The following is a 22,259-nucleotide window of genomic DNA, read 5'->3' as shown; positions in this document are numbered from 1 at the left end:
GGCAGATACCCATATATGGATGGAGAATGGATGAATAGATGAATCAGAAAAGGACAATTATTATGCTGTTCTTATGGGCTAGTTATGAAGGACAGGGGAATAATTCATTCAGTTTGGAAACAAATATGTATATTACTGAAAATGATGTTCAAAATGCCTTATATTATGGGAAAATACTTGCAAATGTGTGTACATCAGGCAAAATTGCATACAAAAACATGGATGAAAATGTGTATGAATTTTCATGCTGACTGACACAAAAAAATCACAAACTGAGGTAGAAACAGAAGGTATTAGACAATTCACAAACTGAGAAAAACCAAAACTGACAAATTCTCTCATCCCTATTAACAGCATATTATGCGTACTCATGTGTAAGGGTTGGGGCTGTGATGCTGTGAAGTGGGGAGGATTGTAAAGAGAAGCATCTGGGCCCTTAAGCAGAGAAGCAGGGGACGAGGTGTTTCTCCATGCCAAATTGCCTGTTCCACATCTGGGTTTCAAAATGCCTGTCTACCTTTGTGTTTGGGGGAAGACATTTGGGGTGATTTGGAACATAGAAATGGCAGATGGGAAAAGGATTAACAATTTTTCCTTATGGATATGGAGGATGGAATGATAAAATCCTATGGGAAACACATTGTTTATTTGGGGTAAAAACCTGTTTAGATTCTCTAGTTCACATGGTTTGCAGAAATTGCCCTTAAGAACTGGCAGCTGAGTCCTAGTGGAGGAGACTCACTGCATGAATGCATCAACAGAGAGCATCACATGATGCCTAGGCATCCTTAAAGGGAAGGCATAATCCTAGTGGAAGATCCAGCAGATAGATGTTAGCAAAGAGCTCCTTACCTTTCTGTCCATTCCAAAGGGAGAAAAGGTGGACTTTGGTTTCCCACCAGAAAAAAGTAAGTGCTGAGGTTCAGTGGAGATAAACTTCAGAACAAGACTTGAGCTATCTTCACATGAACAAATTGCATGTAGTTCAAGGATAAGGTATACAGCACACCCACCTTGCTGAAGCTAATCAGGTCTGGATCTGGTCAATGCCTGGATGGAAGATTGCCTGGGAACATCTTGTGCACTGCCTGGAGTTCTGTGATGGAAGAAAGGAGGGCTATCAATACACTAAATAAGTATAATGTGGTAAATGTGCATGGGGGAAGAGTGGGATCATGGTGGCAGGCTCTGCCATGACCTACATGTATTCACATGCCTGTCACTAAAGTCCCTACAAAGCATACGGTTTGTTTATGTTGTTGGGAAATGTGGAAGAAGAAGAAGAAGAAGAAGAAGAAGAAGAAGAAGAAGAAGAAGAAGAAGAAGAAGAAGAAAGCTCTCCAGTATCACAGACAAGCCTACATGAATTCACTATATATGCTGTGGTTGTGTGAAGGGGCCCATTGTAGGCAAGCGCGGTCTTCCATCCTGAACTGAATGTATGAAGACAAATGCGTTTGATGTGAGATCTGAGAATGTTCTCATCATCTCTAGCTGGTGGAGATTTTCCAGCCTTCCCAGAGCTGGTGCCCTTCAGATGTGTTGGGCTACAACTCCAGCTAACGCAGAAATGGGATGGAACGGACTTATGAATGAACGCATGCAATACTGACATGGACCAAAAATAGTCTGATCCATCCAGCCCATGGCTTGAAGCAGTTCTCCAGCTACCCAGTGAGTGACTGACAGACTGGACCAGGCTTACTGCTAAATCTGCCAAGGACTCCGCATCTTCCAGCTACTGGTCTGAGAGACTCTGAGGGCCTAATTGCCATTCAATACAAGAGTGTGAATTCAGTAACCTTCAGTGATTATTCTTATTACTCTTTATGTTATGTATTTATATTGTTCAACTTCAGTCTCCCCACCACCAGCCTTTTTTGTTTGTTTGCAAAAAATAAATAAAAATCCCATTTTTTGTGTGATCCATATGACCAGGGAGAAATTGGATGAGAAGAACTGAGCTACCTGTTGAAATATTATTTGCCATGCCCTGTCAAGAAATGTGGAAGCTGATGGGCTGAGGCACACTAGTTTTGAGTCATAGCATAATCATTCTTCCCCATTCTACCTCATCTAAGGAATCCACCCCTGCAACAGGGGTTGGTGGGGGAAACCAGGGTTATATTTATTTTCCTAGATCTCTGATAGTGATTTGCTAGTACTTTACCTTCAGCAATTGATGTGGGTGAAATGGTCTTCTGGAATTCCATGGTATCTCTCCTGTTAGGGCCAGCCCTACCATTAGGCAGAGTGAAGCAGTTGCCTCAGGGAGCTGATCTTAGGTGCCATGAGAAGAAAGTGAATAGTTAGTTATTTAATTTATTGTTATTATTATTGTATTTGTGAACCAGTAGAAATGGGTGTGGCGGGGAGCACCAATATGTCAAACACACACACCAAGCTGTACGTACATTCTCCCCTTGTAATCATAGCCAGTCCAAGGCATGTTGCTGCCTGAGATGGAGGAGCAAATGCACCCCCATCCCCGAAGTCAAGATAAATAGTATCCAAAGCCAGCCAGGTTATTTTGGCACAAATCCCACAAACACTTCTCCCCTTCCTGATAGTTATTTAATTTGTTATTATTGTATTTTTACTAACAAGTTGCTGCCTTTTCATAACACCCAAAATCTGCTCCCTGAGGTGGCTGCCTAATGGTAGGGCCGGCCCTACCCTCATAATTTCACATGCTATATTTCCATATTATTTGAATGAAGGAGAACTAGATAGAACAAGTTTTTCCTTAAACAAATGTATTGAATTCTCTGAGCACCTGACATTGATTAGGTGAGGCACATTTGCTTGATTTTTATTTATTTATTTGCAAGGGAAATGTGAAACGATTATGCTGAGCTCCTACAGCCTAACATTCATCTGAAATCTTCTCAGGCTTATTTATCTCAGAACAGCTGCTAAATGGATATACCTGGAATGATGCCACATTAAACAGCAGCTCTTAAGGCACAGCATCATTTCCTTTTCCTTGGTGCTAGCAAATCCTTCTTTCTTTTTAAAAGATTTCGACTCAAAGACCGCAAAGAGGTTGGTTCAAACAGACCCTATTTTAAGACGCACCAACCAAGCATCAGCACACACTGTGGTGTTCTAACTGATATGGCAAATTCAAAAGTTCAACTGAACATTCATGTATGAAGCTTATATTTTGTTTATATTGCTCATATAGGAATTTCAGTTTCTCTGGCTGAGCCCTTGTGAACATATTACATTTTTGCAGCAGTTCACCAAGCGACAAATTATTTTCCCTAAGGGTGCTTGCCGTTTGTCCCCAAATAAAGATAAGTTGCAGTTTCTTCTGGGGAAATTGCTTAGTTTTCGGTGAATTATGTCTAGACGCTGCTTAGGAGGAAATGTGCACTTCCTACAGATAAATAAAACACTTACTTCTTGATGGAGCTACAAGAGATCTGTGTTTGTTAGGGTGGCCATGTGTCCTGCTTCACAGAAAATAGTCCTCTCTTTGAAGGCGTCTTTCCTTTGAAGGCCTGTCCAGTCCAAGTCCCATTTAAAGAAAGAGAACCCTCAGAAGGGAGAGCAGGGGCCCTAACGTTGACCATCAACAGCTAGCCCCTGGACTGCAGACTGAGCAGGAACACAGATCACCTGGACCCAGTCTTCCTCACTATGGTGAGATGTATTGTATTTCTATTTAAATTATAGTAATCCTATCTAAATTTGAATCTAGACATATAAATTAACGTACACAGATTTTATGCAAATCTGTATCTTCTTTTGGCCTCTTTTGTGGTGATGCATAAGTGGCCAACCTAGTGTTTGCTGTACCAAAGCACATACAGAGGAGCCCTTATGCATGCTGGCCTCTCCATTCCTGCCAGTGAATGGGGCTCGTCTATGAAGATATTCCTTTATTTGTATAGAACTGCTCCACACAAATAAGGAATGACCAGACTAGAGCAAAGATATGCAGAAATCTGAACCTGGAATATTTATTGTACCAGTTAACTTACTGTGGGAAATAATGAAAAAGCAACAGTGGATAATATTAGTCCATTGCATTTCTGCATCTGTTGGGCATCTGTAATTGAATTTCAAACAAGAAAATACTTTATTAGAAGAATACATTCTGCATGTTTTTTTTTACTATAAAAGTAGTGGTATTTCCATATTTTAGTAGTTAAGAGTTGCTGGAAATATTCTTGTCAGACCCCATAGAATCTATGGCATAGATATAACATATGGTGACTCAATAACCGGTTTGCTCTGGAATAATTCCATTTTGGCCATAGACTTTGAATGGCCTTATTTCGAAGTCTGTGAATTTGAAAACTTGCAAGATCTTCTGTCACAATTTATAGCGGTAACTGCTTAGAGTGTTCAAGGTGCTATGAGGCTGCATGAAGAGAGGATGTTTACCAACCAGACTGTTTCACCTGGTTGCTAAATCATTAGCAGCATTTTCCAGAAGCAACAGCCACGGCCTATTTCTCTATTGCCTGAGTTCAATGGAACACAAATATCCTGTTTGTTCAGTTTTAATATCAAATACTTTATCCCTATATTAAGTATAACAAAAACTAGAGCTATTCTCCATGAATTTGTCCAATCCCCCTTTAAAGCCATCCAAATTGGTGGCCATGAATTCCATCATGTGCTATGTGAAGAAGTACTTCCTTTTATCTGTTCTGAATCTCCCACCAATCAGTTGCATGGGATGATCCTGGGTTCTAGTATTATGAGAGAGGGAGAAAAATGTCTCCCTGGCCACATTCTCCACACCATGCATACTTTTGTACACCCCTATCATGTCTCCCTTTACCCTCCTTTTTTTCAAGCTAAACAATCCCAGCTGTTGTAACCTTTCCTTATAGGGGAGATGCTCCAGCCCCTTGATCATTATAGTTGCCCTTTTCTGTACTTTTCCCAACTCTACAATATCCTTTTTTAGGTGTGTTGACTAGAATTGTACACAGTATTTTAAGTGTGGTCGAACCTTAGATTTGTATAGGGGCAGTATGGTATTGGCAGTTTTATTCTCAATTCCTTTTCCAATTATGCCTAACATGGAATTTGCTTTTTTAACAGCAGCTGCACACTGGATTGACATTTTCCCTGGACTGCCCACCACAACCCCAAGAGCTCTTTCTTGGTCAGTCACCGCTAGCTATACTTGAAGTTGGGATTTTTTGCCCCAGCATGCATTACTTTACACTTGCTTACATTGAACTGCATTTGCCATTTAGATGCCCATTCTCCCAGTTTGGAGAGGTCATTTTGGAGTGCCTCACAATCCCTTTTTAATAAATAAAAACACCCTAAATGATTTATTATCATCATAATAATTGGCCACTTCACTGCTCCTAATTCCAGATAATTTATGAATAAGTTGAAAAGCATTGGTCCCAATACAGATCCCTGTGGGATTCTGCTGTTTTCATCCCTCCACTGGGAGATTTGACCATTTATTCCTACTCTCTGCTTTCTATTCTTTAACCAGTTACTGATCCATAAGCAGTTCTCTCCTTTTATTCTTTGGCTGCTAGGTTTGCTCAGGAATCTTTGGTGAGGGACTTTGTCAAAAGCTTCTTGGAAGTCCAAGAAAACAATGTCTACTGCATCACTCCTGTCCCCATGTTTGACACTCTCAGAGAACTCTAAAAGGTTAGTGAGACAGGACTTGCCTTTGTGGAAGCCATGTTTATTTTTTTCAGCAGGGCTCATCCTTCTATATGCTTACTAATTTTATATTTAATAATGATTTTAATCCATTTACTTGGAACAGACATTAAGCTAACCAGCCTGTAATTTCCCAGTTCCCCCCTGGATCCCTTTTTAAAAATTGGTGTTAATTGGCCATTCTCCAGTCCACTGGTACAGGGGCTGATCATAGGGACACATTACATATTTTTGTTAGAAGATAAGCAATTTCACATTTGAGTTTTTTTAGATCTCTTGGATGGATACCACCTGGGCCCAGTGATTTATTAATTTTCAATTTGTCAGTAAGGTTGAAAACTTCATCTTTGGTCACCACTATTTGCCTCAGTTCCTCAAGACTCCCTTCCTGAAAACATCAGTTTAGGCACAAGTATCTGCCCTATATCTTCTGAGGTGAAGACGGATGAGAAGAATTCATTCAGCTTCTCTGCAATCTCCTTGCCTTCCTTTAATAATCCTTTAGCTCCATTGTCATCCAACGGTCCAACTGCCTCCCTAGCTGATTTTCTGCTTCTGATATATTTAAAGAATAATTTATTGTTGGCCTTGATGTTGTTATTGATATGCTCCACAAAATGCTTTTTTTGCATCTCTTAATGTCTGCTTGCATCACCCTTGTGCAAGCTTGTGTTCCCTTCTTTCCCCCTCATTTGGGCAAGATTTCCATTTTCTGAAGGAAGCTCTCTTTTCTCTAATAGCTTCCTTGACACTACTCATTAACCATGCTGGTGATCTCTTGGACTTGGTGCTACCTTTCCTAACCTGTGGTAAACATTGTAGCTGAGCTTCCATAATTGTGATTTTGAGAAACCTCCAAGCATTTTGAGGGAATTTAACCCTCTTGACTCCCCCTTTCAACTCCATTTCCACCAGTCCCCTCATTTTAGAGAAGTTTCCTCTTTTGAAGTCAATTTATTTATTTATTTATTACATTTATATCCCGCCTTCTTTCCTCTTTTGGGAACCCAAGGTGGTGTACATAATCCTTCCATTTTAGCCTCACAACAAGAACCCTGTGAGGTAGGTTGGGCTGAGAGTCTGTGACTGGCCCAAAGTCACCCAGTGAGCTTCCATGGCTGAGTGGGGACTAGAACCCAGATCTCCCAGCTCCCAGTCCAACACTCTAGCCACTACACCACACTGGCTCTCAAAAGTGACTGTATTGGAGTTCCTGGGCACTTTTCCACTTATATATTAAATCTGATAGCACTGAGGTCACTGTTTCCAATTGGTTCAGCAACATTTACATCTTGTACTAGGTCCTGGGTGACACCACTTAGGATTAAATCCTGGGTCACCTCCCCTCCCCGTGACCAACTGTTCTAGAGGACAGTCATTTAGGCCATTGAGAAATGTAACCTATTTGTCATGACTGGAACATGCATTTATCCAGTCAATGTGGGGGTAATTGAAGTCAGCCATTATTACAACACTTCCTCACTTGGAGTCCTCCCTGATTTTGTTTTCCACCTCAAGATCACCCTGAGCATTCTGGTCTGGGGGATGATAGCATGTTCCTAGTACTAAATTAGTTTTGGAGCCCGGTATTGTCACCCACAGTGCTTCTGTGGAAGAGCTTGCCCCTTTTAGGTGTTCTAGTCTGCACAACATTATGCCCTCTTTGACATACAGTACATCATATTGATACAATGCCCAAAGGGTTAACAAAGAAGCAGTGACGATCCTAGTCACTGAAAGAAAACCACTGCAGGAAGTGGGAAGGAAGATACACACTCACTCAAGAAGCTTTGCAAACCTCATGCTATAAAACAACCTTCCCCAATGTAGTGCCTTCCAGATGTCTTTGAATGCAACACCCATTATCCCCAGCCAGCATAGTCTCTGTCATGCTAGCTGGGGATGGTGGGAGTTATAGTCCAACAAATCTGGAGGGCACCTGGTTTTGGAAGGCTGCTATAAAATCCTTTCAGGATCTTTAATCTGTGCCTTTAACCCAGATATGGGGAACCTGCAGCCCATGGGCCGAATTTGGCCCACCAGGCTGGTCTGTCTGGCCATGGGGCCTCAGGTGAGTTCTCTCCCCCTCAGCTCTGCACCTGAGGATAGTGGAGAGAGGAATCCCCACTGTTATCTCCAATCAGTGATCAGGGATAATAGTGGATATTCCTCTGTGCACCAGTTGGAGGGAAAAGCCCATGCACAGTGAAGCCAGGTCCCCAACCAAGGGACCAGATGGAAGAGCTCCAGTTGGCACTTTAGCCAAGCATTGGCTGATGTCAAGGGGCCTAGCCCCACTGTTTGATATTATTGGGCCCAAGGAGGCCTTGGGAGGTTATCTGCCCCCCCCCAAAAAAAACCATTTGATACTCCTGCTTTAACCAATGACATGTCTGCTGCTTTTTTCTTATGGAGATGGAGGGTGGAACGATAAAATCCTTTGGGGTCAAGGGTTATCACAAGTCAAGTATGCAACACACCGTTGCAATTTAGCTATGGGTTTTGCTGCTCTCCTGTCACAAAGGACCTTGCTAGATGATCACTCAGCTAACTACCAGTATAACGGAGAAACTTTTATTCTAAATTCCAGGGCCCATGATTTGTAAAAATAAACTGCAGTATGGTTTACACTGCACACATGAGTTTTTGAATGATACCACTTGAGGACAACACTTGTTGCTTAACATAAAGGATAAGGATAAGCACCAGCAATTTGAGCCTTGGATAAACCTCAGAGTGCGCTGTTTCCTGAAACCCACAATGGTAGCTTAGTTCAAGGGGCTGAAATACTAAAACCACAAACCACTTCATTTAGAACAGGCAGTGAGGAATTGTCTCAGCATTATAACAAACTTCAGTGACTATTGGCAATTCTGTGCGCCTTGGTCCTCTCCTCCTGTCAGGCTACCTGTCTTTTGATTTTATTTCCTTCCACCTTTGATCACATAGCTTCTGACTTCGGGTTCCTAAACAAATCCCACTTCCTAAGTATGGGCTGCTTCCAATGTAATGTTTTGTACTCACTTACTGACTGGTTGATATATATCACTTCCTGCGATTTAACGCCCCCGAAGAAACAGCTGGATTTTAGAAGGAATAACGTGAGCACCAAATGCATGGAAAAATTAGAGGGGAACTGTAACATTTCAGGGTGGCCGTTGTCTTACTTTACAGAGGACACTCCTCTGTTTGAAAGTGACTTCTATTTGAAGCCTTGTCCAGTTTAAAGCCAAAGAACCGTATGAAGGGAGAGTAGCAGCCCTGAAGTTACCCACCAAGAGTTATCTCCTGGATAGCAGACTGAGCAGACACACAGGTCACCTGGTCACGGTCCTCGCCATGATGGTGAGATGTATTATATGTCTATTTAAATTATAGTAATTATTCCCACATTTGCATGTGTACACATAAATCAGCATGTGCAAATGTCATGCAGATCTGTGTCCTCTTTGTCTTCTTTTTTGGTGATGCTTGAGGAGACACCTTAAACATTTCCCAGTTAGATTCCTGAACATGATCCTAGATTTCTATCAAGCCTTATTCTGGAAGGCAGACCAAGTTCAAAAGAAGTGGTCAGTCAAAAACAATGGATGTGCTGGTGTGGTCATGGCCCCAGCTAGAGCAAATAAGGAGCACAGCAAATCAACACCTCGAAGGTTTTAATACTGGTTGTGTTTGTCCAAGGTTCTGAACTTTGCCCTCTTCAAGGACTGGGACTGCAATCATGTAAGCAGCCTGATGGAGGAAGGTGCAGGAGACAACAGAATGTCTGTGCTGTGCAAAATGCCTCCATTCACTGCTGCAGTGTGCAAGCCAACCTCTAAATGGTTGTGGAATCCTTTTCTTTTAAACTTTTGAATTAAGAGACAGCATAGGCACATTTGGAAAACAGTAATTAAACCATCCTCCACCAGGCTACATCAGCCCTACAAGAAGCCAGAGTGAGGCATCTGCCTCAGGCAGCAGAAGACAAGGGAGGGTGGGAAGCAGTGGGAAGATGTTGGAGGGCAGAGCTGTGTGTGCCATGTGGCTACCCTGTGCCCAGTGAAGGCTGGTGGCTCTGATGTCATGGGGCTATGAATCCACTCTGGTTTTCAGTCAGAACTCTAAAGGAGCTATTCAAGATTCTGAACTCATCACCATAAAATAGGTTCAGCACCTTGGATAGCTCCTTTAGAGGCCTAACTGAAACCCAGAGCGGATCCATGCCCCACTGACATTGGAGCCACCAGCCTCCACTGCCTGTGTCCCCTAAACTAGCCTGCTGCCCTCAGGTGTGGTGCAAGATGTTGTGCCATCACAAGTTTTGAAATAAGATTCAGTTGTCAGTCTGGTTGGCTTTTGCGCATGGAAGGGGGGAGCTGCTATCTTCTTTGTATCAGGCAGTCAAGCATCTGTGGCAGCTGGGCTCACAGAGGGTAAAACATAAAAGTTTTGTTCCTCAGAGTAGCCCAACGCATTTTGGCCCTGTACCATATATTTTTGGGCCTTCTCCAGGGGCCGCACAAGAAGTGCACAATGCAACAGATTAGTTTACATTTATAAACAAAACATGTTAAATATCTTATTAAACTGCATATACATATTGCAGCTGTGTCTATGCATACTTACTTAAAGAATTTAAATGTAGCCTCCAGAGATCTCTGAAAAAAATTATTATGTCTCCAAGATTAAATCCTGCAACTGGTGACATGATTAGCAAACAGCAGTTTATATACATTGGCTGGGTTTGCACAATTACAGGGGGAAACAACGCAGTATTGATTGTTTCTCCCATCCCTCCCTGTGCATTCCGCTCACACAACCAGCATTTACCTATGGCTTGTTGCAGAGGTTGTGGGGTGCGTTAGAAACCACCCTTGCTGTGCCATGTGCCAGGTTCAGACAACACAGCAACCCACAACACAGCACAGGTAATTACATAAATGCCGGTCATGCAAGCAGCACATGCAGGGGTGGAGATAACAACCTATACTGCATTGTTTCCCTCTGCGATCGTGTGAACCCAGCCATTTTCTTAAATTGCTGTTTGCTAATCATATCGCCAATCACAGGATTTAATCTTGGAGACATTAAAAGAAATCACAGATCTCTGCAGGCTACTTCTAAATTTTTAAAGTAAGAATATATAGGCACAGTTGCAATGTGTATATGCCTTCCATGGCAGCCATTCTGTGGTGGTACCCAGGTCAATTTTCCAAACTGCCAAATGTGCCCCTGGCCCAAAAAGGTTGCACACCCATGCTGCACAGCATCAGAATAGGAAGCAGTAATGTAGTGGCTGAAGTCTAAACAGAATCGTAAAAAAAGCAAGTTTACTAAAGTTTCCAAGTGAGGTTGACCCTTTGGAGTGTGGTGACACATGCACAAATGCAGGAGAATGAACGAGAGGCAGGCTACTTTGCTCCTGTTTACCTTAGATTGGCATGGAAATGAACCAGGTTATTCACCAGGAAAACACAGTTGCAGTAGTCCTTTGGCCAGGATGGCAGAAAGTTTCATTCATTTCGCATTTTGAGGTGAACTTACCAAATTTGCACTTTCCAAATGAATATGCACACAGGAATGCAGTTTATCCTTTGGTATTTACACTTGTGATGCAGTTCTCCAAACAAAAAGAATGTGTCTATTAGAGAGAAGTGTGCACAAAAATGCATGTATTGGTGAACATTGCACACACACAGAGAGAGAGCTTTATATAAAAGAAACCTGCATGCAAAGGAAAAATGTACATGAAAATGCATATGAATTTTCATGCAAACCTGAGTTTTTTTAAAGTCACAAACTGATGTGTAAATGGGAGGGAGCAAACTTAAGATTGGGAAGATGAGAAACTGAAATTGGCAGAGCCATCTATCCTTACCCTTGGGGAACCACACCCCCCATGGGCCGTCACACCTTGTGCCATGGTGCACTGTTTACCAATGTGCTAGGGTACTGAGCAGGGAAAGGGGGAGGGACAGACCTCCCTCTTTCTTTCTCCCCATGCACTGCCATTGCTCCTGCCACACTCACTAATATACGGCTTTAACAGGAAAGGGTTTAGAGGGGTTGGGGGAATGGGGCGGGGGCTGTGAGGAATAGGAGAGAGGAGCCAAGAATTCTTGTCCAGCTTGGATATTAATATGACATGGAGAAATATTTAGGGGCTTGTAAATTTTCCCTTTCCTTTGATGTGGGTTCTTAACAGCCCTTAAAGTTTATTTCTGAAGTCAGAGAAATACAAAGGCACCCTAGAATCAACCAGGTTATTGAATTCAACAACATGCTACTAGGTATCATCATGCAATATTTTGTAGCAATGGAGAACACTAAAGAAAAAAGGCTAGAAGTAGATGACATCTTTTAATTATTTTCATGCTTGATTAGACTTCTGGAGATCAGTTACCAAAACAGCAGCAGCAGCAGCAGGAGAAGATCCAGTGCAATGGCATTACACATGCATTAGGGTACTTTTGCCCCTCAAGGAAGTGATGGTGAAACACCTACCCCCCAAATCTATGGATCAACCTAGAGTTAAGTTAGGAAATCTATGAGATTTATGTGCTTAACTGTCTACTCAAGTCAAGCACTTCAGTTCAATGGAACTGACAATATTTTTGTTTTGGGGAACAAATACAACATTTTAACAGCACAATCCTATATATGTCTACTCAGAAGTAAGTCCCATTGAGTTTAATGGAGCTTACTCCCAGGTAAGTGGGTATAGGATTGCAGCCTAAGTGTGGTGGAAGTAGTTTGAACACACATTGGCTGCATTCGAGCACACTTGTTTTTCAGGACACTGAATGTGTGTTCAAACCATTCCTACCACAATTAAAACTATTTTGTCTCTCTCTCTTTCCTTAATGAGCTGAGTGAGTTACAGGACAATGCCTGGACTCTGTGCTTATACAGTGTGTGGCTGAGCCAGGAGATGTACACACCACTCTGATTATGCTCAATCTTTGGGTCTATGGTCCATGGAAGCATTATCAGCCACAGATTACCTCTCTGTATTTGTACAAATTCTACACATGCACATAGGTTTCTCTCTTTTTTGGTTATTTTTTATTGTGAAATCTCAACAAAACCAAAAGAAGAGGAAAAGAAAACAATTGTAGCTACATAAATTTGAATATATCAGTTTCAACAAACACACACACACACACACACATTTCATTTGCATGCACTGAAGGTGATATATTCAAATTTCTGTAGCTACATTTTTTTTTCTTTTTCTCATTTTTATAGATGCCACTTGCATATGGATTCTTATTTGGATATTTGGTCTGCTTTGGTTGAAGTTTATGTATAATTCTTAGAAAGCTGTATTTTCATATATATGAATTTATAGATAGATGATAGATAGATAGATAGATAGATAGATAGATAGATAGATAGATAGATAGATAGATGAATATATGGATATGAGAAAACATGGCTTTCTAATATATATATATATATATATATATATATATATGAAAATGTGGATTTCTAAGCATTAAACTTCAGTCAAAGCAGACCAAATCTTCGATCTATTTTAAAACAGAACAATCTATTTATCTTCAATCTATTTAAAAACAGAACAAAGGGCATTTAGTGCAGGAGATGCCTTGAATGATCACGGTCTCATACAGAGAGCCCACAAACTTTCATCAATCACAGAATAAAAGCTCAGTGTCAAGGAGCCCTGCGTGTTAACTTTCAGGAATCAGGTAGATAATTTAAAAGGACATGTGCATCAGTAAATATTAAAGCATTCCAATACAAAGTTTATCCATATAATAACCTCCTCCCCCAAAAAAGGCGAGTATTGGGCATTGCCAAAACATATGCTCAAAAGAAAAATTAGCTGTGTTACACCTCCAGCAATTAGCCAGCTTAAACAAACGCTTATTAAAGAGACATTGTGTTCCAATTCTTGTTCCAAAACTCTTGTTCCAATACACATGGTGCAAGAGCTTTTTGCTCAATAAGGAGTAACCTAAGATTCACAGACACACATAGGTTTCTTTGTGTGGGACTCTCAAAAAGCAAGACCCCTGGCCATGCATACAGTTTGTACCTGTGCAGGGATGGTACTGATGGACTAGTGCACGTGCATAGGCCAGGGGGCAGAATTTCCTGCTGTGATCCTTCTCCTCTCTATGGTCCTTTACTGTAGGTACATAGGAACTTAGGAAAGGCGCTCTGTACAAGCCTTCCCCAACATGGCACCAGATGCATTGGACTACAGTCCCATCACCCCTAACCATTGCCCATGCTGGTTGGAGATGACAGGGGTTGTAGTCCAAAATCTGTGGAGGGCACCACATTGGGGAAGCCTGCTCTATACTAATCCACGAGTAACATTAGGTGCTGGGGGGGGGGGATCAACTAGAGGACACAAGAACAATGTCCTTTTTTGAGGGATCCTGAAGTGCAGAAAGCTGACAAGCTTACAGCCTGTCCGTCCTTCACAGGGTGATCAATGGGTGTAATGAAAGGGTTCCAGCATCATTTGTGCTGGACAATGGCCCAGCATGTCCATGCAGTCCTGCTCTTCCTCAAGGAGCTCTTTTGACATACAAACTTGAAAGCAATTGATGCGTTCTGCCGGAACGTCAAATTGTGCATCTTTTCAGAGATCTCTATCCCCACAGCGTAATCAGTGTGCCTTCCTGACAATGTGTGTAGTAGCTTCCCCAGAATTCACTGTTCTTATTCAGAGTCTCTCTAACATGAGCAGCTTGTCCTCTGCCAAGTGTCTACTGTGGAGTAAAGGTCAGAGAATAACAGTGTATTTGCTTTCCTCTAATGCTTCTGTTACAAACTATTAAAATAGCAGCTTTACGCATTGTGCTTGGGCCCTTGAGACATTTCAGTAAATACAAGTCATAATGTCAAACTCAACAAAGAAGTCAGGAATTGTCTTTATTTTTTTTTTAAAAAAAACAACATGCATATATGGTTGCTCTTTTTAAGTCTTTCTACCTCACTGCAGTTTAATCAGTTTAAAAGCATTCCTTTATTCCGTTTATTATCATTTCTCACACACTACCCCAAAATGTTTCTCTTGTTGTTTTTAACTTCTAGCTTAAAACAACAAACGTGATGAATGTGGGCCAGCAAACCACATTCACACACTCTTAATTACAGCTGCAGGACCTAGAGATCTGCACTTATAAGGATCCAAAATGTAGAGAAATGAAAGGGGGGGAAGAGAAAGGGAAAGGGAAAACTAATGAGGATGTGGGAATAATCAGAGGAGAACTTCATAGAATACATGGAAGTGGGTGTAATTATATGAACTTCTGCTAAAATAAATACTGTATCAATTTCTCAGTATGGGTTAAATCTAGACTTGGTCATGGTAGAGTTAAATACATTGAAATCAATGGAGCTTAAGTAAGCCATGACTAACTTGTCCCACTGATTTCAATAGTTCTGCTCTAAGCATGTTTTGGATAACAACTCCAGATGTTTTAGATAACAACACCGATAATCCTCGACCACTGGCCATGTTGGCTTGGACTAATGGGACTTGTAGTCCAAAACATCTGGAGGGCACCAGATTGCCTCCCCTGCTGCTTTGACAAGACAACATGAAGATCATTTCCTTACATGATGCTGTCATGCTGAACAGCACATCTGAGACTCCCTTGTTCTGTCACATATGTCTATTGCTAATGGAGATGGAATGTGGAAGAGAAATACTTTGGGAAAGTGGTACCACATGTGTGTGTTCACCCAGGCCTTCGCTGGCTTGTAAATAATTGCAATTAATCATATGCTGATCCATCTTACTGTTCCTTGTATTGTTCTGTACTGTTATTGTGGCTTGAAATTGTTTTTAACAGTGCATTTAAATATGTGTTTAAATATTTATATGTGAACCAATTAGATTCTTTTATATTAAGCAGTATAAAAGGAATGAATGAATGAATGAATGGGCTTTGCATACAGAAGGTCCGAGGTTCAATCCCTGGCATCTCCAGTTAAACGGATCAGATATAGGCAGATGAGAGGCCGAGAGTAGCTGGCAGTTCGGGTAGAAAACCGTGAGCTAGAAAGGACTAAGAGCCTGGCCTGTTTCTAAATCAGCTTCCTGTGTTTTTCTCTGACATTCAGGACAATCGCTCCATCGACTGATTTACGGTGCGATCTTGCGCATCTTTGCTCAGGAGGAAATCCCGCTGAGTTTAATAGAGGTTATTCCCTGGTTCAGTACGCAAAGGATCCCTTCCTTTACTGCTCGTCTCACCAATGAAGACATGCATGTCAAGAGCTAGAGAGCATCTCTGCAGCCTAGCGGATGCTTGGACTTGTAGTCCAACCCATCTGGAGGGCGCCCGGTCGGGGAAGGATGGCAAGCCCCGCCGCTGACGGCAGTGGGACGCTGGCGCGCCTTAGGATCGATCGGGCAGCCTTGGCTGCCAGCGAAAGAGGAAGAGGCCGAGGGACGCCGAGGGGGGCGCAGAGGAAGGAGAGGCGGGGGCGATGGGAGGTGCGCTGGAGGAGGGTCGCCGGAGAAAGCGCGTCCCCGGCAGGGAGCAGACAGGGATGCCGCGCGCGGCGTGAAGCAGGACGTGCGGGGGGGCGATTTCGGGGGGAGGAGCCGCGGGAGACCGAGGCGGCGGCGGCGGCGGCGGCAGGGGCAGCAGCATCGCCTCGCCTCGCCTCGCCGGCTGCCTGGGACGTCGCCGGCCGCTCGCGCACGGGACAGGCGCGACCCGCGGGGAAAGCCAAGCCCGCCTCGGCTCCGGCCGGCGCCCCGGCTGGCGGGCGCTCGGCGGCGGGAAGGGCCCGGGCCCCACGCGGGCGGGCGGGCGGGCGCTCGCCTCCGGAGCGAGCTCCGTTCCGCGGGCCGGGATGAGGCGCGCCGGGCACGGAGCCGCGCCAGACCGAGGTGAGCCGCTGGCCCGGGCGGGCGACGCGCGAGCGCCGGGGCGACGCTCTCCGCCGCCGCGTTTGCACGGCAGCGCCCCGTAATTCGGATTGATGCGGATCCCTCGGGAATCAGGGGAGCCGCGTGAGGCTGGCTCCGAGGGCTCCGCGGGCGGGCTCAGGGGAGGGTGGTAGCCGCTTTCGCCCTGCGATGTGACAACGGCCGCCCCACTCCTTTCCTCCGCTCCCTGACTTCTTTCGACATTGCCCTTTTGTTTTCGGCCGCAAAAGTTTGGAGCGCTTGGAAGAAGGAGAAAAAAATGCCTGCAGGGTCCCTGCAGAGGCTCAGACGGCGGGGGGGGGGGGGGCTTACAGATAGCGCCGTGATAAAACTGCAGAGGGAGCGCGGTCAGCGGGAGCTTCGCCTCGGCATCTGCCACCCCCCCCCCCCGCGCGCCTTTCTGCCCCTTCTGCCCAGTGTATTTTCTGTTTTCTCCTTTCAAAGCTGGGTTGTGTGTGTGTGTTTTAAATGGGTTTTTTAAGTACTTTAAAGTATTATTAGTATTATTATTATTGGGTTGGATCCAGATTTAGTCACGCTTAGAGGAGACCCTTTGAAACCGATGGGGCACGTTAAGTAACTTGCAACTCTAAGTATGACGAGGTCTGGATCTAACCCATCATCGTCACTGTGATGATTATGATTTTCTAAGTTAACTGAGTTTAAGTGGGATGCTAAAGACTCCCTTCTTAAAGTGGGGATGGAGCTGCCAGTCACAAAGCCTTAGGAGAAGCAATTCATCTTTTAGAATGGGGGGCGGGGTGGGACTGCCCAAAAGCCGGGAAGCCACTGAACAATTTGAGGGAAAGTGGCTGGGCCCAGAGAAAGGGGTGGGGCCTTCTTGGGAACCCTGAGGGGCCAGATTGGGACCCCAAGAAAGCTGGATTTGGCCCCAGGCCTGAGGTTCCTCAGCCCTGCTTTATGCTAATGTTTGGACTAGCAGAGATTAGCAGAGTCTCCAGCTAGCAGTGCAGGTGGATGATGTCTGACACATGCTCATGAACTGGTGAGGCTGACCTTCTGGAAAACAAAGCACCAAGGGAAGGGTGAGCATGGGATGGGGGCAGGCTCCCCGTGCTTAATAAGGGCACTGTAGAGATGGATCTAGATGCGCATTTTAGGCCGTTGTTTATTTAGAGCACAAAGCCAACAGAAATAGTTTCACGCTGGTTGTGGATGCTGTAGGAAGAGCCAAAAAACAGGTATGTGACTCTTGTAGCCTCCTTTTGGGCTTCCAGGTTAATGCACAAGCAGGGAACTCATGCACCTCCCCTGTGGAGAGCATAACAAACCCACAAAGGGGGAAAGGCAACTTGAAATGACTTCAGTATGTTGAAAAATGGTCATGTGAAATAGCCCTAAAAAGAAGAAATGTTTGGGACTGAGAATTCTGGATTATAAGAGGGAAGAGTAGAGCAACTCCTGGGAAGCAGCCAAACTTTTGAAAGTAAGAGATCACCATGGAGCTGTGACATCTGAAATCAAGAACATCCATTATATTCACTGGAAGTGCTCTGGACATTAGCGGCATCCATTATGTCTTATGAGATCATGGTGTTCTGGAATATGAGATGGGCCCTTGAAATAGGGGATATTCCTGCTATTAGTGTTCCCGTCTTTTTTGTTTAAGCTATGGACCAGTAATTAGAGCTAGATTAAAGGATCTGAGACTTCTGCTGCCAATGTCTACAAACATACCATAACACACCCAAATCAATAAATCGTTGCCTCTTCTGTTTGTTACACAGCCAACTGCATTTCTCTCCACCTAGCAATGTGGCAATTCACTGTTCCCACATCAGGTGATAAGGTAATAGCCACTGTGTTCTGAAGGGTAGGAAGAATTTTTAAGGGAGCATCTCTTCCACCCCTACCGTTCCTTATTGTAAGAGTCCAATTTGGCTGGATCCTACAACCTGTGGAGCGTAACAGCTCATCCAGCCTTGATGATTACAAGCTCTCAATATTCACTCAAATGTCTAATTCAGACAAGACCCATTTGCAGCCTCACACTCTCAATTGCGATATGAAAGCTAAAATCATAGATGCCCTGAATTCATCATGCTAAACTTTCTATGTTCCCAACTGCTCACCCATGCATCCCAGTGGTATTCAACTGCAACGCATGATTTGACTGATAAAGTTTAAATTTCATGGCTTTCTTGAACAGCCTTAGGAAACTAATGTTGAGGTTGTTGAGAAATTTGAATTAGGTTCATTCATAATCCCTGCATGTTCCATCTCCATCATGCCTGTTCATGCAAACTGGGTGCTAATTAAAGGGCAACAGAAATCTCCAGAGGCAAAAGCCCTCTTCAGTCCTTTGGTTCCTCTGGGTTCCTTTGGTTCCTCTGCTCCAAAAATGCACTGGCTAGCCCCATGCACGTTGCCACACTTCCAGGCATGGAAGGTCTGCAGCTCAATAATAGGTTCAATCCCTCACATCTCCAGCTAGGGCTGAGAAAGACTCCTATCTGAAGTCTTTGAGAGCTGCAGTTTGTCACATCCTTGCCACAAGCTCTGAAGCTCATTATTTTCGTTTACCACACAGTGCTGTTTAGCATCATCTTCAGGTGTGGAAAGCAAATTGCGTGACTTAAGAAAAAAGGTTACTGTACTGAACTTTCACCACCTACAGTTCTGGAGTACCAGAAATAGTTCTATCTGTATGGGAGATGTTTGTCCTTCTCCTATATTCATAGAAGGATTTGAACAACAGAGATTATGATCATCTGCTTTGATTCAACTAGACCGCATTCATTATGCTTTTGAAATGATGTATGAGGAAAATATGTTAGTGGCCATTTCACTTTTATAATCATTCATTTTCTCCCTCAAGCTAAAATGGTCACTCCTGGCCATTCATTTTTAACATAGGTGTGTGTGTGTGTGTGTGTGTGTGTGTGATCATCATCTCATATGCCATTTTCTCCCTCAAGCTAAAATGGTCACTCCTGGCCATTCATTTTTAACATAGGTGTGTGTGTGTGTGTGTGTGTGTGTGTGTGATCATCATCTCATATGTCATGGTTACATTTCCCTGGCTACCATAAATTAGATAATCTGAAAAGTATGGAATCAGTACCTCACATTTTAGATATATTTCTGGACATAAGGAGAACTACAATGCCATTTGAGAAGGAAGAATGGCTTCAGTCTGTAAAATGATTATTTCTTTTTACTTTGATGAACTTCTCAGGAGGCCTGGCTATACAACTGATCTAGATTAAACCAATGGGAGCCTTATAATTAGCAGACAAAGTTGGCTTTAAATACCTGCCATGCCTTGTTCTGAAAGGACCTGTGGACCAGGGTGGAAATGAAGGTCGCTACAACCATATTCACCTTGGAAACTGCGTAGAAGTCTGAAGGTCATGAGAAGGTTGTGCTTAAATATGCCTTCTGTTAATATGGTTAAAACCACAATTGAAATAACTTAATAATGTCTGTGAGATTTATACGCAAGCTTTCCCAAAGAATTACAAAACCACAGAAGCCAAGACAAATAATGGTTTATTAAGAATAATGTACTTTACAAGAAACTCTGTTCTGCATGCTATTGTTAACTAGATTGCATTTGCAGCCACAAAGATATTTAGCATGGAAGCACAAAAGATATATTTATGCCAAAAAGCAAGTTTGTTCTAGATTTCAGCACCACTGATAGTGACAGATTATACACAATAACTCATCACGGAAGAACTCCTGTGTGTTTGGTGTGTGTGGTGTGTCTGAGTGTGAGTGTGTATATATTTTTGTTGTTGTTTATTCAGTCAGTCGCTTCTGAATTTCATGGACCAGCCCACTCCGGAGCTTCCTGTCGGCCGTCGCCACCCCCAGCTCCCCCAAGATCGAGTCCGTCACCTCCAGAATATCATCCATCCATCTTGCCCTTGGTCGGCCCCTCTTCCTTTGGCCTTCCACTTTCCCTAGCATCAGCATCTTCTCAAGGGTATCCTGTCTTCTCATGATGTGGCCAAAGTACTTCAGTTTTGCCTTTAAGATCATTCCCTCAAGTGAGCAGTCTGGCTTTATTTCCTGGAATATGGACTGGTTTGATCTTGCAGTCCAAGGCACTCTCAGAATTTTCCTCGAGCACCACAGTTCAAAAGCATCTATCTTCCTTCGCTCAGCCTTCCTTATGGTCCAGCTCTCACAGCCATAGATTACTATGGGGAATACCATTGCTTTAACGATGCGGACCTTTGTTGTCAGTGTGATGTCTCTGCTCTTCACTATTTTATCAAGATTTGTCATTGCTCTCCTCCCAAGAAGTAAACGTCTTCTGATTTCCTGGCTGCAGTCAGTGTCTTCAGTAATCTTTGCGCCTAGAAAGACAAAGTCTATCACTGCCTCCACGTTTTCCACCTCTATTTGCCAGTTATCAATCAAGCTGGTTGCCATAATCTTGGGTTTTTGAGGTTTAACTGCAACCCAGCTTTTGCACTTCCTTCTTTCACCTTCATCAGAAGGTTCCTCAGCTCCTCCTCACTTTCAGCCATCAAAATGGTATCATCTGCATATCTGAGATTGTTAATGTTTCTCCCAGTGATTTTAACTCCAGCCTTGGATTCATCAAGCCCAGCACGTCGCATGATGTGTTCTGCGTACAGGTTGAATAGGTAGGGTGAGAGTATACTGCCGTAATATAATTTCCTTTTTCACTTGAAATGTGCTTGCTTTTCTCTGGTCTAAAAATGATCATTTGTGGATTTGACTTCTACTTGTCACCACCCACACAAAGAAGGAAGAAAGCCGAAATATACTCAGAACGTCTTTTATTCATTTAAGTTTCTGTGTTGTTATGTGAAATATTATAGAATCAGACGGCTTGCTCCTGTTGTATTTAACTGAAAAAACAACAACGTATAAACAGGACTGCATGATTTAGCATGTCTCTGGGGAATGTTCATTCTGCCACTGGGCTGAACCATTCATATTTTGTATGCGGATCATTTTAATATTTTATTACATATTTACCTTGCTATACCTCTAAAGAGATCTAGGTCCTGTGTGCATAGATTTCCAACCTCCATTTTAATTTCACAGAGGCCTTGTGAAGTAGGTTAGCCTGAGAGATAGTGACTGGCTCAAGGTCACACATACACACACCCCACAGTGAGCTTTGTAGCACAGTGGGGATCTCCAGGGGTCTTCATCATCTGGCCCTGACACCCTTATCCACTAGATCACATTGGCTCTCAATTCAGCCTTGGTCGACTGCACCAGATTATTTATTTATTCATTCATTCATTCATTTCATTTCTATACCGCCCAATAGCCGAAGCTCTCTGGGCAGTTCACAAAAATTAAAACCAAACAGCACACAATAAAACAATTTAAAATATATAGAACATTAAAACCACAATATAACAATACAACCACAATAAAACCTAGCAGCAATGCAGGAGTTTAAAATACAAATTTAAAACAGCAAAGCTAAAAGTTTAGAAAGCTAAAATGCTAAAATGCCTGGGAAAATAAAAAGGTCTTCACCTGGCACTGAAATGAATACAATGAAGGTGCCAGGCAAACCTCACCAGGGAGCTCATTCCAGAGCCAGGGTGCCACAGCAGAAAAAGCCCTCCTCCTAGTAGCCACCTGCCTCACTTCCTTTGGCAGGGGCTCATGGAGAAGGGCTGCTGATGATGGTCTGGGCAGGCACATTTGGGAGGAGGCAATCCTTCAGATAACC

Source organism: Heloderma suspectum, chromosome 2 (genome assembly GCF_057233095.1).
Source record: "Heloderma suspectum isolate Gila_16-S chromosome 2, 16-S_ref, whole genome shotgun sequence".
Taxonomy (NCBI): domain Eukaryota; kingdom Metazoa; phylum Chordata; class Lepidosauria; order Squamata; family Helodermatidae; genus Heloderma; species Heloderma suspectum.
The sequence above is the reverse complement of the archived record's forward strand: the minus strand, read 5'-3'. Positions refer to the sequence as shown.